Source organism: Oncorhynchus masou, chromosome 3 (assembly GCF_036934945.1).
Source record: "Oncorhynchus masou masou isolate Uvic2021 chromosome 3, UVic_Omas_1.1, whole genome shotgun sequence".
In the NCBI taxonomy this organism is placed as follows: Eukaryota; Metazoa; Chordata; class Actinopteri; order Salmoniformes; family Salmonidae; genus Oncorhynchus; species Oncorhynchus masou.
In genome coordinates this window covers 47,015,138-47,029,715 of record NC_088214.1, presented here as the reverse complement: position 1 = coordinate 47,029,715, position 14,578 = coordinate 47,015,138, and the positions used below count along the sequence as shown (strand labels likewise).

The following is a 14,578-nucleotide window of genomic DNA, read 5'->3' as shown; positions in this document are numbered from 1 at the left end:
TTGAGGTCAGGGCTTTGTGATGGCCACTCCAATACCTTGACTTTGTTGTCCTTAAGCTGTTTTGCAACAACTTTGGAAGTATGCTTGGGGTCATTGTCCATTTTGGAAGACTCATTTGTGACCAAGCTTTAACTTCCTGACTGATGTCTTGAGCTGTTGCTTCAATATATCCACATAATTTTCCTCCCTCATGATGCCATTAATTTTGTGAAGTGAGCCAGTCCCTCCTGCAGCAAAACACCCCCACAACACAATGCTGTTACCCCCGTGCATCATTGTTGGGATGGTGTTTTTCGGCTTGCAAGCCATTTCATCAGCCCACAACACATTTCTCCAAAAAGTACAATCTTTGTCCCCATGTGCAGTTGCAAACCGTAGTCTGGCTCTTTTATGGCGGTTTTGGAGCAGTGGCTTCTTCCTTGCTGAGGTTATTCAGGTTATGTCAATATAGGACTCGTTTTACTGTGGATATAGATACTTTAGTACCTGTTTCCTCCAGAATCTTCACAAGGTCCTTTGCTGTTGTTCTAGGATTGATTTGCCCTTTTCGCAGCAAAGTACCTTCATCTCTAGGAGACAGGATGCGTCTCCTTCCTGAGCGGTCCCATGGTGTTGATACTTGCGTACTATTGTTTGTACAGATGAACGTGGTACCTTCAGTTTTTTGGAAATTGCTCCCAAGGATGAACCATATTTTTTTCGGCTGATTTCTTCTGATTTCCCCATGATGTCAATCAGAGAGGCATTGAGTTTGAAGGTAGACCTTGAAGTACATCCACAGGTACATCTCCAATAGGCTAACTGACATCATTTGAATCAATCAGAAGCTTCTGAAGCCATGACATCATTTTCTGGAATTTTCCAACCTTTTTAAAGGCACAGTCAATTTAGTGAATGTAAACTTCTGATCCACTGGAATTGTGATACAGTGAATTATAATTGAAATAATCTGTCTGTAAACAATTGTTGGAAAAATTACTTGTCATGCACAAAGTAGATGTCCTAACCGACTTGCCAAAACTATAGTTTTTTTAACAAGAAATTTGTGGAGTGGTTGAAAAACAAGTCTTAATGACTCCAACCTAAGTGTATGTAAACGTCTTACTTCAAATGTATATACTGAGAACATGTGACAGATCATGTGACACTTAGATTGCATACAGGTGACTTCTGAAGGTATTTGGTTGCACCAGATCTTATTTAGCTGCTTCATTGCAAAGGAGGTGAATACATATGTACCAAACCACTTTTCCGGTTATTTTGTTGAATTTTTGGAAACATGTTATTTTTCTCTCCTTTTACTTCACCAATTTTGACTGTTTTGACCGTCCATTACATGTAATCCAAATAAAAATCCATTTAAATTACAGGTTGGAGTGTAACAAAATAGGAACACACCAAGGGGGATGAATACTTTTGCAAGGCACTGTATGCTTACCCAACCATAAAATAAACTCAAAGTTTAGTAAACTACCAGCTACATTAATAAAAAGCAATCGCACAGAGAACTGCTTCAACATTATTAAAGACTCATCTAATCAGTGGAGCAGCATCAGCAAAGATCGATAAAGCCTTGGGTAATTTCTACTTTCAACCACCCTAACCCTAGCCTTATGGGCCCTCGTCAAAAGTACTGTAATATATAATCAAAGTTTATTTGTCACGTGCGCCGAATACTACAGGTGTTGGTAGACCTTACAGTGACATGCTTACTTACATGCATTAGTGCAACCAATAGTGCAAAAAAAGGTATTCGGTGAAGAATAGGTAGGTAAAGAAATAAAACAACAGTAAAAAGACAGACTATATACAGTAACGAGGCTATAAAAGTAGCGAGGCTACATACAGACACTGGTTAGTCAGGCTGATTTTGAGGTAGTATGTACATGTAGATATGGTTAAAGTGACTGCATATATGATGAACAGAGTAGTGTAAAAGAGGGGTTGGTGGGTGGAACACAATGCAGATAGCCCGGTTAGCCAATGTGCGAGAGCACTGGTTGGTCGGCCCATATACAGGGAATTTGGTGCCATTTCGGGAGAAGGCAACTCATGCCTTCCATTATATCAGTTATAGAGCCATGGACAGGCAGTTCTGCTCCTACAGTGTGTATTTAAGATAATAGTTAGCTGCTCTGCTGTCCACCTCTGATCTCAAGTGTACATTTTCTATTGACTCTGGAAGATTTGAACATCTACTCCCTACAGCAAAGTGACATTAACATCTTAACAGATCATGTTTGCGTTAAGTACGCTCTTATTTGTGGCCCCACGTGATCTCTTGATTGTGTTCTGGAGGTCAGTCATTTTGTCATGGTGGGATGACAAACACGATGATGTTTGACTGTGTTCATACGATCTATTCCATTCACCAGCAGCCATGTGTAGCTCTTTTCTGATGCTTTTCTGAAATGTTTGAGTTGGAATGCACAGAGCATATTTTAAATTTAAAACACTGTTCAAGGCATTCAGGATTTTCACAAAGTGAACTTGGATTTCGTTGTTCAAAGATTGTCATATAGGCTCTTATATCGACCACCCATTTGTAGAGTTGAGTCCTCTCCTTCCAGCCTAAGGAATAACTAAAACGGCCAATATTAGACGATCTATTATCTATAGAACAAAAGCAGAGAAGATCCAATAAACCTAACAAAGGGCTGTGTATGGGAGAGGGGTCAGACTTGGGTCAAACATGTCAAATTATGTCTAATCCCAATGGAAAAGTTGCAATGAAAATACTTATTTAATATACATTGTAATTATAAAATAAGGCATCAGGTCAATTTAGTTGGGTTCTAGATGTACATCTGATGCCCTGAAAAACAGTGATGCTTAGAACTGTGGGGACATACAGAATAAAATGGAGTTGCATGACATTTCCAAACACATCAATGTGTTGCTCAATGTGCGTGCTGCATTGAAAATACGTAAATATGATTTGGTATCACGAGCACAGCAGTAGGCTCAATCCAGCACTTAAACCTGTTCAAAAGGGACACCTTTATCATTGGTCTCAGACAGCTCTGTGTCGATCATTCAATCCACTTATGCTTTGTGCCAAGCCTACGAGATGGATCAAATGGCCTATTGAGTTGACATACACAGAGGGCTAGCAAGCAACTCAGATATGTTTTTTCTTTCCCCAGCTCTGCTCATAGTTGGTCCTACAGGAGCTCTTTTATTTTCCAGACTGCATACATTATTTTATAGATGGCTGACATCTGGAATCGATTGGAGGTAATATTTGAGATGGTGTTGATCAGAGTTTTGATTGAGACTATATGCCAATCGATTTCCTGAATTGACATGAGCTTAAATAGAACGGATGTGTCATCTGTTTAAAGGTGTAGGGGGATACAAATAACTGACACAGTTAAACTGTGAAGGACCATCGTGATGCCTCAGCTCTTTGACATCATTAACATTGTACCACCCCCAGGAGACTCAGTAGGCAAGTTGGATCATGCCCTGGTACAAAGCCTTGTTCTGAGATACAGGCTGAGGATCAGTCAGTCCCTTTTGTATCCTGGAGCTCGACCATTACACCATCTGAGGCACGTCATTTGAACAGGTGATGGCTCCCTAGGGAACCTTTGTTAGCGCAGTTACGGTTCATGTGATGCCAGTTTTACAAGGTGTCAACAACCGCCTCAAATGGCTCAGTAGCACTAAAGGAGCAATGTGTCGGAGTATGTGAATAAATTCCTATGCGAAATAATAATCACCCTAGTTAAAGGTTAAGTGAAGTAAAAAAAATATTGTCTATGGCTTTTGTTACACGAGTGTGTTTAATATACTGTGTGTGTATCTCGCTCTCGCTCAGGTTTAAATGACAGCATTGGTTTAGAGATACTATAGTCACTAACTACCCACCAAAAAAAGCAAGAACCTTTCAGACTAGGGTTGTAAAAATTCTGGAAACTTTACAAAAATATTCAGGTTTTCCAGAACCTGGTTGGAGGTTATTAGAATTTTGCAACCCTATTTAAGAATATGGCCAACCAGTGTTGCCAGTTTAAACAGAAGCAAAAGGCTTCAAAAGTTTGTAATTACCAGTTTAAAATGTCAGACTTGATTAGCCCTAACTAAAAATGTATTATCCCCTACAAAAATGTCCATTAATTATAATCCACACAATTATTCCCATTTACGATAGCTTCAGGATTATATATTTTTTTTTACTGCTGTGAGAAACCGGTCAAATTAAGATCCTATATCTGTAGCATTACAAGTTCAAGAAAAATACAATTTAACGGGAACTAACAGTGTATCCTCCATCCAACATGTCCTTATCAAATCACAATACATCAACAAGCCTTACTTCCAAACACACCGCATTGTCTGCTGTAGGAAATAAATCACACGAGTGAAAAGCAAACCATCTCCGATTTGAGTTCTTGATCGCTCGCTGTTAAAGTCAGACTTAGTCAGACGCAGCTGTTAGTCCAGGTTGGAAGGACAGCCATGTGGTTGGTTATGGGGGATTGTAAATACCATATAGACCTCGGATGTGTTGGTAGCTTCAGGAGCGTGGAACAGGAGAGCTGCTGAATTGTTAAAGGAGACATTGCGGAGGACGGATCAATCCTGGCCCCCTCTGGGTGTCACTGGACACTTTGATATGGAATTCAATACATTACTGATGCTACCCTTACTATGTGATTATGCTCTATTAACAGTATTTGGCTTTTGGGTCTACGTTTGTATATGGTTGCTGCACATTGGGGTTACTTGTTACATTGTAATGTTTGTACGTTGTGGCTAATTGGCACAGACATGGCCCTGCACTATTTCATGTCTAACTCTGTGCTTAACCATAACTGACTTATAAAACCTAAGTTGGTTCTTCTGAATGTCTGCCCTATTCAGCCATTCAACGTGCCTGAAAATTGCTCTGCCTGTGTCCAAATTATTACCTAATATGACCTCTTTTAGTGTATTATCTTGAAGCGATAATAGTGCAGAAATATCTGCATTGTTGTGGATTCAAGCCCTTACAGGGTCTAGCAAATATATTGTATGTGCTGTTATCCCGCTGCCGAGGTTTGGTTACACCTGTCCATTAGTTTAAATGCCCTGAAACCCTGACCTGGATGTGTCAGACAGCGTAGCGCGACACTGAAATCTTTCCCCCACTTTAAGGGGAAACAACGCCTGGAGTGCTCGCTTAAATTCACAATAACCCAAGATGGGATGTCAAATGAGGTACTCTGAACTGCTCACTTTGTCAGGGTTTAGACATATTTCTGTTCTGAATGTCGTTTGGGATGGAATATCTCTACTGTTCGATGCAAAGTGTTGGCCTATATGTCAAACCTGTGAACAGCACATCAAATAAGATGTAGAAAGTGTATAATAAAATGCACATAGCAATTTTAATAATTCCTGAATACAAGGGAAGTTTTGCTGAACTATTAATGACAAACATTGTAGATTACAGCAACCTGATTCTCTTTTGGGCTATCACCTACCGCACTGGCGTTATTGTAATGGTAATAAGCATAGTAGTGGATCTGTGGTATGACTGGTCTTTTCCTATGGTGGTCGTGCAAGGTTATGCCAGCTTTGTGAGGACTGACGTTATGACGTTGACAAGTCTAGAGGGAAAGGATTTTCAAACGGAAATGCCACAATATCTTGCGGGACTGAGATTTTCGTGCATGTATTTAATTTCCTTTCTGTTGCTTGCTTTCCCGTTTGGTTGTTTGCCATTTATTTCTGGCATAGCAGAATAGCAGACAAAGCGCAACTGGAACGGAGTCAGGTCAGCCTTGTTGAATTGTTTGGGCTAAGATATCATTCAAACTGAAAATGGATCCTCGTCAATTCGCATTCAAACCAAAGCTCTCAAAGCGCATTGAATGAAAAGTCAAAGCTTGCTCACTCACTCATCTTTGCTGAGTCCGTCCTTTGACTCCTAAGCAGCCACTGAACACACACAGACAATTCTTTCTCGGCGGCCATTTTTATCAATAGCCATTTCCAGTGAAGGAGTTTGCCCCAGCTCTGTCAATTTGGGAATTGATCCAGTAAACACAAACAAATTGTGTATGTCTGTGTGTTTGCGCATTTTTGTGTGGGAGGGACGGACGGACGTGTGTGTGTGTACTGCCTTGGGCCAAAACAAGCAGTTGACACAGTCTAAATGCACAGTATGGAAAATTACTCTCCTTTTTTCAATGTCTAAGCAATACTAGAAGGTGGACTTGAACTACAAAAGGTCATGATTGGTTTCACATGAACTTCCACTAATCAGAGTGCCTTCTGCAGAAAAAAACAGGCATTACAGTATTTTTTTCAGTGATACATGATGGATAATACTGGTTTATAGGGTTGCCAAATGTTCAATAAATCTTGCTTGTAGGATGCTTATTCCATCGTGATTACAATAATATTCCAACAAAGATTTTGGGAAAGGTTTCTGGAATTTTGCATCATCAGTGTTAATCTTAAAGGGATAGTTCACTGAATAGATACATTTAAGTACTTTGTTCATTAGTCCACTCTGCTCTGTACTGGAAGTGTTTTATCGCACACTTGACTGCTGACATGCTACACTTTTGGGGATTATATTCATGGTGGACTGATTTAACAAAGTACTATCCCTTTAAATACGAGCAAATGGTCTGTCCTGTCTTTGTTAACAACTTAGCACTGTTTCAACTAATTTTGTTTATTTGAGTCAGTAATGCCCAGAGCGCACAGGACCCCCTACCGGGGAATGAGGAACTAAAAACTCTCAAGAGTCATGATTCTACGAGCATGTCGTTCACCATAGGGGGCTTATTAGAGCTGTCATTCCTGTCATGTGCTTTAAACAATGTACATTTGTTGATTGCTAGGCACACAAATATTATTTATTGATATTTCATAGCCTGGTTCCTCTCGGTTTCTTCCTAGGTTTTGGCCTTTCTACGGAGTTTTTCCTAGCCACCGTGCTTCTACACCTGCATTGCTTGCTGTTTGGGGTTTTAGGCTGGGTTTCTGTACAGCACTTTGAGATATCAGCTGATGTACGAAGGGCTATAGAAATACATTTGATTTGATGATACACTTGAAACAAGGTCGAGTTGTGGCCGCAACCGGACTAGATTGTGAACGACTCTTGGCAGAATGCATTGCTTGACTGCAGTTTCAAATTCAGTCTTGTGTTTCTTTCTGTGAGCTGATATTTCTGCGTAGCAGTCCTGGAAGAGCTGCACGGCAGTCACGTGCACACCTTAGAGGGAACACTGGTTATGGGTATGCTTGTAATTGTTAAGGACCGGGGTGTTTTTCAGGATAAAAAATAAATGGAATTAAGCACAGGCAACGCAAAAATTACCTGGTTCAGTCAGCTGTCCACCAGACCCTGGGAGACCAGAAACAATATGACAATCTGAATACCGCCCAACCCTTACACACACAGCTAGCTGGGTCAACCCACATAAAAAATAAATTTTATTATAGAATACTACAGTACTTACTATAGAATTCTAAAGTAAACTGAAGAATACTATACTACACACTGTAGTGTACCTAATATAGAATCTAGTGATATACTGTAGAATACTACAGTAAACACTACCATATTATCTGAAGAAAAACTGTAGTAAATATTACAGTAATGTCCCACAAACACTATTGTCCGCAAAAACACTACACTTTAACTATAGCAAATCCTAAAGAATTAAATTTGCATATATACTTCCCATTCCCCTTCCCTTTATCGCAATTTGTGCCACCCATAAGTGGGAAACCTACATGCCAAGTGTAGATTTGAATGCGTTCCAGACAGTATATAGAAAAGAGCAGAAGCCCTGAACTATCCATTCAGTCCCCAGTCCTACTTACCTACAGGTAATGGAAAATGAGCTCTCTTAGTATTACTCCAGTAGGTTTCCTGAAGGAGTAAGATTCCATGTTTGTCAGATAATAAACAAAAAACACAAGTTTTATTTTACAACAGTATCGATACCATAGTCAACTGTAAATACTACAGTATAAGTCAGTATACACTAAAGTATTCACTGAGGAGTTTTTTGCTGTTATTGAATTTGGCCCACAAAAACACTACACTGAATACTACAGTAAAGTCCGCAAAAACTACAGTGAATACTATAGTATTTACACTTTAGTATACTATTGTGTTTCCTCTTGTGGGAAGACAACCAGGGAAATTGCAGGTGACGATTCTTTCCTGCGCTCAGCAGTTGCTTGGACTAGCCACATCCCTTAACCCCTTCCCTCTTGGTTTCCTGGTTGCATCCCAAATGGCACTCTATTCCCTCTATAGTACACTAGTGTTGACCAGGGCTCTGGCAAAAAGTTGTGCACTTTGTAAGGAACAAGGTGCCATTTGGGATGCAAACACTGAGTTGCTTTTAGAGCCAAGTTAGCAACGGCATGATTGATGATCCAGTATCCACCGCCAATGGCTCTCTTCTCCTAGATGTTTGTGATTAAAAAATCTGCTCTGACGTTGTCAGTCTAAATTAACATTTGATATGCAGAAGACTCTAGCGATGGTGATTCAGCATTAAGGTTAGATGGTGTGGTTCCTTGATTAGGACAATCTTTTCTCTCCTGTCCTGTTGTCCCTTGCAATCATATATACCTCTCTCACTCCTATCTCTTTCTCTCTCTTGTCTCCTTTTACAATGTCCATCTTTCACACTGTTTCTGTACTCATCTCATTTACCTGTCCCTTTTTTAACTGCTTGGTCTCTTCCTCCTCTCACTCTCTTCCGTGCTGGCTCCTTAGTTGCTTCTCTATCCCTCGCTCTCCACCACCTCCCTTTTTCTTGTCATCTCTCTTTTTGCTTCTCTGTCCCTCTCTCCTCTTCCCCCTTTCCTTTCTTTCCTTCTCTCTGGTATGGGGCAGATGGACTTCTCTCCAGGAGGCCCAGAGGTCTCAGTAATCCGGTTGCCGTGGCAGGCTGGGGCGGCGGCTCCTTTCACCGGTGGTCTAGGATGACACACTGAAGGTCAAGGCTGCCATTCTGAGATGCCCTCCCTTCCTCTCTGGCTACGCTACTGTCATGACCATGAGCCAGCCATGTTACAGTGCTGTGGGAAATACAATAGGCACAGACACAGAGGCACTGAGTACCATGCTAACAAGGGTTTATAAGGCCTTTATAAGCCCTTAATAATCCATTAACAAGGCATTTATAAGTGTTAAGAAGTTACCAGTATTGCCACAGATAAAGACAGTGAAAGGCACAGTAGAAGGCATGGTTCCATGCCAACAACAGTTTAATGTGTTATAAGGCACAAATACATCCCATAACAAGACATTAATAAGGAATTAATACCTGTAAGAAGTTCCCTTCATTTTATTGTCAACATTTTAGTCCTTGCTATAAAGTACGCAACGTTTTCAAGATCCCTGTGAACGAATTAAACAGGACGCTATGTCGAAACACATCAACTCATTTCAAAGTACTCAGCGCTGCATTTATTTACAATACGCGATTGGAATACAACAGTTAAGTGCACACCTAGCTACACCCTAAACATTCATAAATCATTGACACCCATGGACATCGCAAAATAAGATGTTTTAAAATACAATTCCACTACTTCACTGAAGGGGGGTAGTATGGAGTCATATGACGTTAGTGCTGCAAATTTGTGCTGTTAAAATGGCTGTCACGCCTTGGTCTTAGTATTTTGTGTTTTCGTTAATTAGTTGGTCAGGCCAGGGTGTGACATGGGTTTATGTTGTTGTATTTCATAGTGGGGTTTTTTGTAGTATTTGGGATTGCGGCTGAGTAGGGGTGTTGTATAGGCTTGGCTGCTTGAGGCGGTTCTCAATCAGAGTCAGGTGATTCTCGTTGTCTCTGATTGGGAACCGTATTTAGGTAGCCAGGGTTTCACTTTGTATTTCGTGGGTGATTGTTCCTGTCTGTGTTAGTGTTCACCAGACAGGCTGTATAGGTTTTTTCACGTTCCGTTTGTTGTTTTTGTTATTTCGTGTATCGTCATTTGTTCCATTAAAAACATGAATAACCAACACGCTGCATTTCGGTCCGACTCTCTTTCGACAAACGAAGAACGCCGTTACAATGGCGCCTTGAGTATAAGATTTTACACAAGGAAAGATTTGCTCTCGACCCTTTCAACCATCATGCTTGTCATACATTGGTCCTCCAAATGAGGGAAAATGAGGATGACATCAATTGGTAGATAACAAATACTGTGTGACCTTAGTGGTCATTTTGAGATTATGTGTGGTGACTCAAGTACTCACAACTTGGAAGTTGAAACAGTGATTGACGCTAACTGCTATTTGCTATTGCAGTAATTCCAGAGACAAAATACTTGCCCTTTCACTAAGTGGTCATTCATATAGAGTTTTGGTGTGTGTTTGTTTGTGGTGTGTAAGAATTTCCCACAATCAATTACTCATTTTAAGTAAAAAAGATATATATATACACACAATATGGACACACCTACCCATTCATGGGTTTTACTTTATTTTTCTATTTTCTACATTGTGGAATAATAGTAATACATAAACTATGAAATAACACATGGAATCATGTAGTAACCAAAAAAGTGTTAAACAAATCCAAATATATTTGAGATTTTACATTCTTTGCCTTGACAGCTTTGCACACACTTGGCATTCTCTCAACCAGCTTCACCTGGAATGCTTTTCCATTAGTCTTGAAAGCGTTCCCGCATATGCTGAGCACTTGTTGGCTGCTTTTCCTTCACCCTGCGGTCTAACTCATCCCAAACCATCTCAATTGTGTTGAGGTGGGGATATTGTGGAGGCCAGGTCATCTGATGCAGCAATCCATCACTCTCCTTGGTCAAATAGCCCTTACACAGCCTGGAGGTGTGTTGGGTCATTTTCCTGTTGAAAAACAAATGGTAGTACCACTAAGCACAATCCAGATGGGATGGAGTATCGCTGCAGAATGCTGTCGTAGCCATGCTGCTTAAGTGTGCCTTGAATTCTAAATAAATCACTGACAGTGTCACCAGCAAAGCACCCCCACACGATCACACCTCCTCCATGCTTCATGGTGGGAACCACACATTAAATCAAATCAAATGTATTTATATAGCCCTTCGTACATCAGCTGATATCTCAAAGTGCTGTACAGAAACCCAGCCTAAAACCTCAAACAGCAAGCAATGCAGGTGTAGAAGCACGGTGGTTAGGAAAAACTCCCTAGAAAGGCCAAAACCTAGGAAGAAACCTAGAGAGGAACCAGGCTATGTGGGGTGGCCAGTCCTCTTCTGGCTGTGCCGGGTGGAGAATATAACAGAACATGGCCAAGATGTTCAAATGTTCATAAATGACCAGCATGGTCGAATAATAATAATAATAAGGCAGAACAGTTGAAACTGGAGCAGCAGCATGGCCAGGTGGACTGGGGACAGCAAGGAGTCATCATGTCAGGTAGTCCTGGGGCATGGTCCTAGGGCTCAGGTCCTCTGAGAGAGAGAAAGAAAGAGAAGGAGAGAATTAGAGAAGGCACACTTAGATTCACACAGGACACCGAATAGGACAGGAGAAGTACTCCAGATATAACCAACTGACCCTAGCCCCCCGACACACAAACTACTGCAGCATAAATACTGGGGGCTGAGACAGGAGGGGTCAGGAGACACTGTGGCCCCATCCGAGGACACCCCCGGACAGGGCCAAACAGGAAGGATATAACCCCACCCACTTTGCCAAAGCACAGCCCCCACACCACTAGAGGGATATCTTCAACCACCAACTTACCATCCTGAGACGAGGCTGAGTATAGCCCACAAAGATCTCCGCCATGGCACAACCCAAGGGGGGGGGCGCCAACCCATACAGGATGACCACATCAGTGAATCAATCCACTCAGGTGACGCACCCCTGAGTGGGTTGATAGACCGTTCAACTACTTTGTTTCTCACAAAACGGGGCGGTTGGAACCAAAAATGTCAAATTTGGACTTGCAAGTCTCTTCTTATTGGTGTCCTTCAGTAGTGGTTTCTTTGTAGCAATTTGACCATGAAGGCCTGATTCATGCTGTCTAATCTCAACAGTTGATGTTGAGATGTGTTTGTTACTTTAACTCTGGGAAGTGTTTTATTTGGGCTGCAATTACTGAGGCTGGTAACTCTAATGAATATATCTTATACTGCAGCGGTAACTCTGGGTCTTTCTTTCCTGTGCCAGTCCTCATGAGAATCAGTTTCATCATAACGTTATATGGTTTTTACGGCTGTGTTTGAAGAAACTTTCAAAGTTCTTGAAATTCTTTATTGACTGACCTTCATGTCTTAAAGTAATGATGGACTGTCATTTGGGTTTGCTTAGTTGAGCTGTTCTTGCCATATTTTACCAAATAGGGCTATCTTATTTCTCCCCCCCCCCACACACACACACCTTGTCACAACACAACTGATTGGCTCAAACTCATTAAGAAGGAAAGAAATTCCACAAATCAAATATTAATAGCTTTTTTTCTAAAATAAAACATCCTCAGCAATCTACACACAATACCCCATAATGACAAAGAGAAAACAGGTTTTTAGAGATGTTTGCAAATGTATTAAAATAAAAAAAACATACTTTTTACATAAGTATTCAGACCCTCTGCTATGAGCCTCAATATTGAGCTCAGGCGGGGACCTTCAATGCTGCATAATTTTCTTTGGTACCCTTCCCCAGATCTGTGCTCTGACATGCACTGTCAACTATGGGAACTCAGGGACAGGTGTCTGCCTTTCCAAATCATGTCCAATCAAGTTGTAGAAACATCTCAAGGATGATCAATGGAAAAAGGATCCAAGCACATAGTGGCCGCGATCATTCTTAAATGGAAGAAGTTGCTTTGCTTTGTCATTATGGGGTATTGTGTGTAGACTGAGAGGGGGAAATTATTTAATACATTTTAGAATGAGGCTGTAATGTAACCACACGTCTGAATGATTTATGAAGTGTGTGTGTGGGCAATGTATGTAGTACTAAGTACTATACTTTCAAGAAAAAATAACCATGAAATATTGGTTTGATTGCAATGGAAATAGAATTGGCTGAGCCCTGTAGTTAGAGCCATAGAAAATGCAAGCTTCATCTTTATCACAAAATTCTGTCATAGAGGAACGGTCGTGAACAGTAACTACATACCTGAACAAGTCCGATCTCTCTTGGATTCGTATGTAGTGGCTGCTGTTTGCAGGTTAAATGGACTCGTTTGTGTCTGAATTGGAGCGGTTCCTTTGGTCTGGTTCCAGCCCCTGCAATCACTAAACCACATGTACTGCAGAGCGAGACACTGCGTCTTTGTGAAGAGAATTCATTGTGTGTAAGGATGTTTGTCAGGGATTGTGGCCACACAGGCTGCCAGTCAAATGGTACAGGGTAGAAAAGAGTCCCTATTGTCATCTGTAATAACCCGTGATAGGAACGGTATGGAGTCTGTAGACATTCAGAGCAATTCACATGACAGTGAAATATTAGGGATAGGACTATGGATTATATGGACACGAGGTTACATCGCAATTCATGGGCCTTTAGCGAATGGGCCACGTATCTTAAACATCTGTCTACACCTCTCAACGTCTTCAGTTTTGATGTAAAGCACAGTGCACATTCAAATTTTCCACCAGTACACTATGAAATACGTTAGCAAGTCAAGAGTTTGTAAATTATTTGAAACCTCTAGGCTGCACAATGAATTGCCCTACTGGGACGATACATATATTGGTTCATCTATCGATGGATTCTCATCAATCTTCTGGCTTTTTAAACATTTTAAGTTCATCATAAAGTGCCTTTAGTATCTCGCTACATGAAATGTGATAATGTGGAGAATATATGTAATACTCTGCTATATAATATTCTCTCGTGTGTGTGTGTGTGTGTGTGTGTGTGTGTGTGTACTCTGCACCTGTTAGGTCTATTGGATGTGCATATGGATGTACACTATTTGGATACATTTTTAGGTATTAAAAATCCTCTTCCCCATAGCGGAGGCAGATGGTCACTCAGATTCAATTGCGTTATAATAGATGGAGAGAGCCAAGAGCCTGCAGGTATGTGTTCAGCAGAAGCCAAGTCAGACACTAGTCAGACACTGTCTGACTTCTTATATAACTCAATTGTTGGAGGAGGAGACACCTGAAGTGCCCTCTTATCCTCGTCACTGATCCCAAATCCGACTCATTGTTCAATGGAAAGGTATTAATAACCCTATATTTGGACCATCCACCATAAAAACATGTTTTTGACACTGTTAGCATGATGTAACACATCCTAGTCAAGATTTGACAACTGACTTCAAGCAGTCACGACAATGCCACTAATCACTAAGTCTAGCAAGGTTACTAGCTGATGAAGTTTCCATGGAAGCCACATACAATATTAGAAAATAAATATAGACTTAAGCCTCCTTGGATGCTCATGATAAATAACTATTATATCATGCTTACTACAGTATAATTGCAGTTTTGTGACAGGAGTTTCAAGTCCATTGGTACTACAGAAGGTTGGTCATCAACTTGACACCTTAACAGATGTTTATTCATTTGTGTAGTAGAAATTTCTCCCCAGTCCTCCGAATCATCAGTTTTTCACCAATATGAACGAAGGGTT

General features: G+C 40.8%; 1 protein-coding gene across 1 annotated transcript in view; it reads left to right on the top strand.

The window, feature by feature from the left end:
- basp1 (brain abundant, membrane attached signal protein 1) overlaps nt 1–14,578 on the top strand; it is a 50,838-nt gene that overhangs the window by 31,740 nt on the left and 4,520 nt on the right. The window lies entirely within an intron of this gene.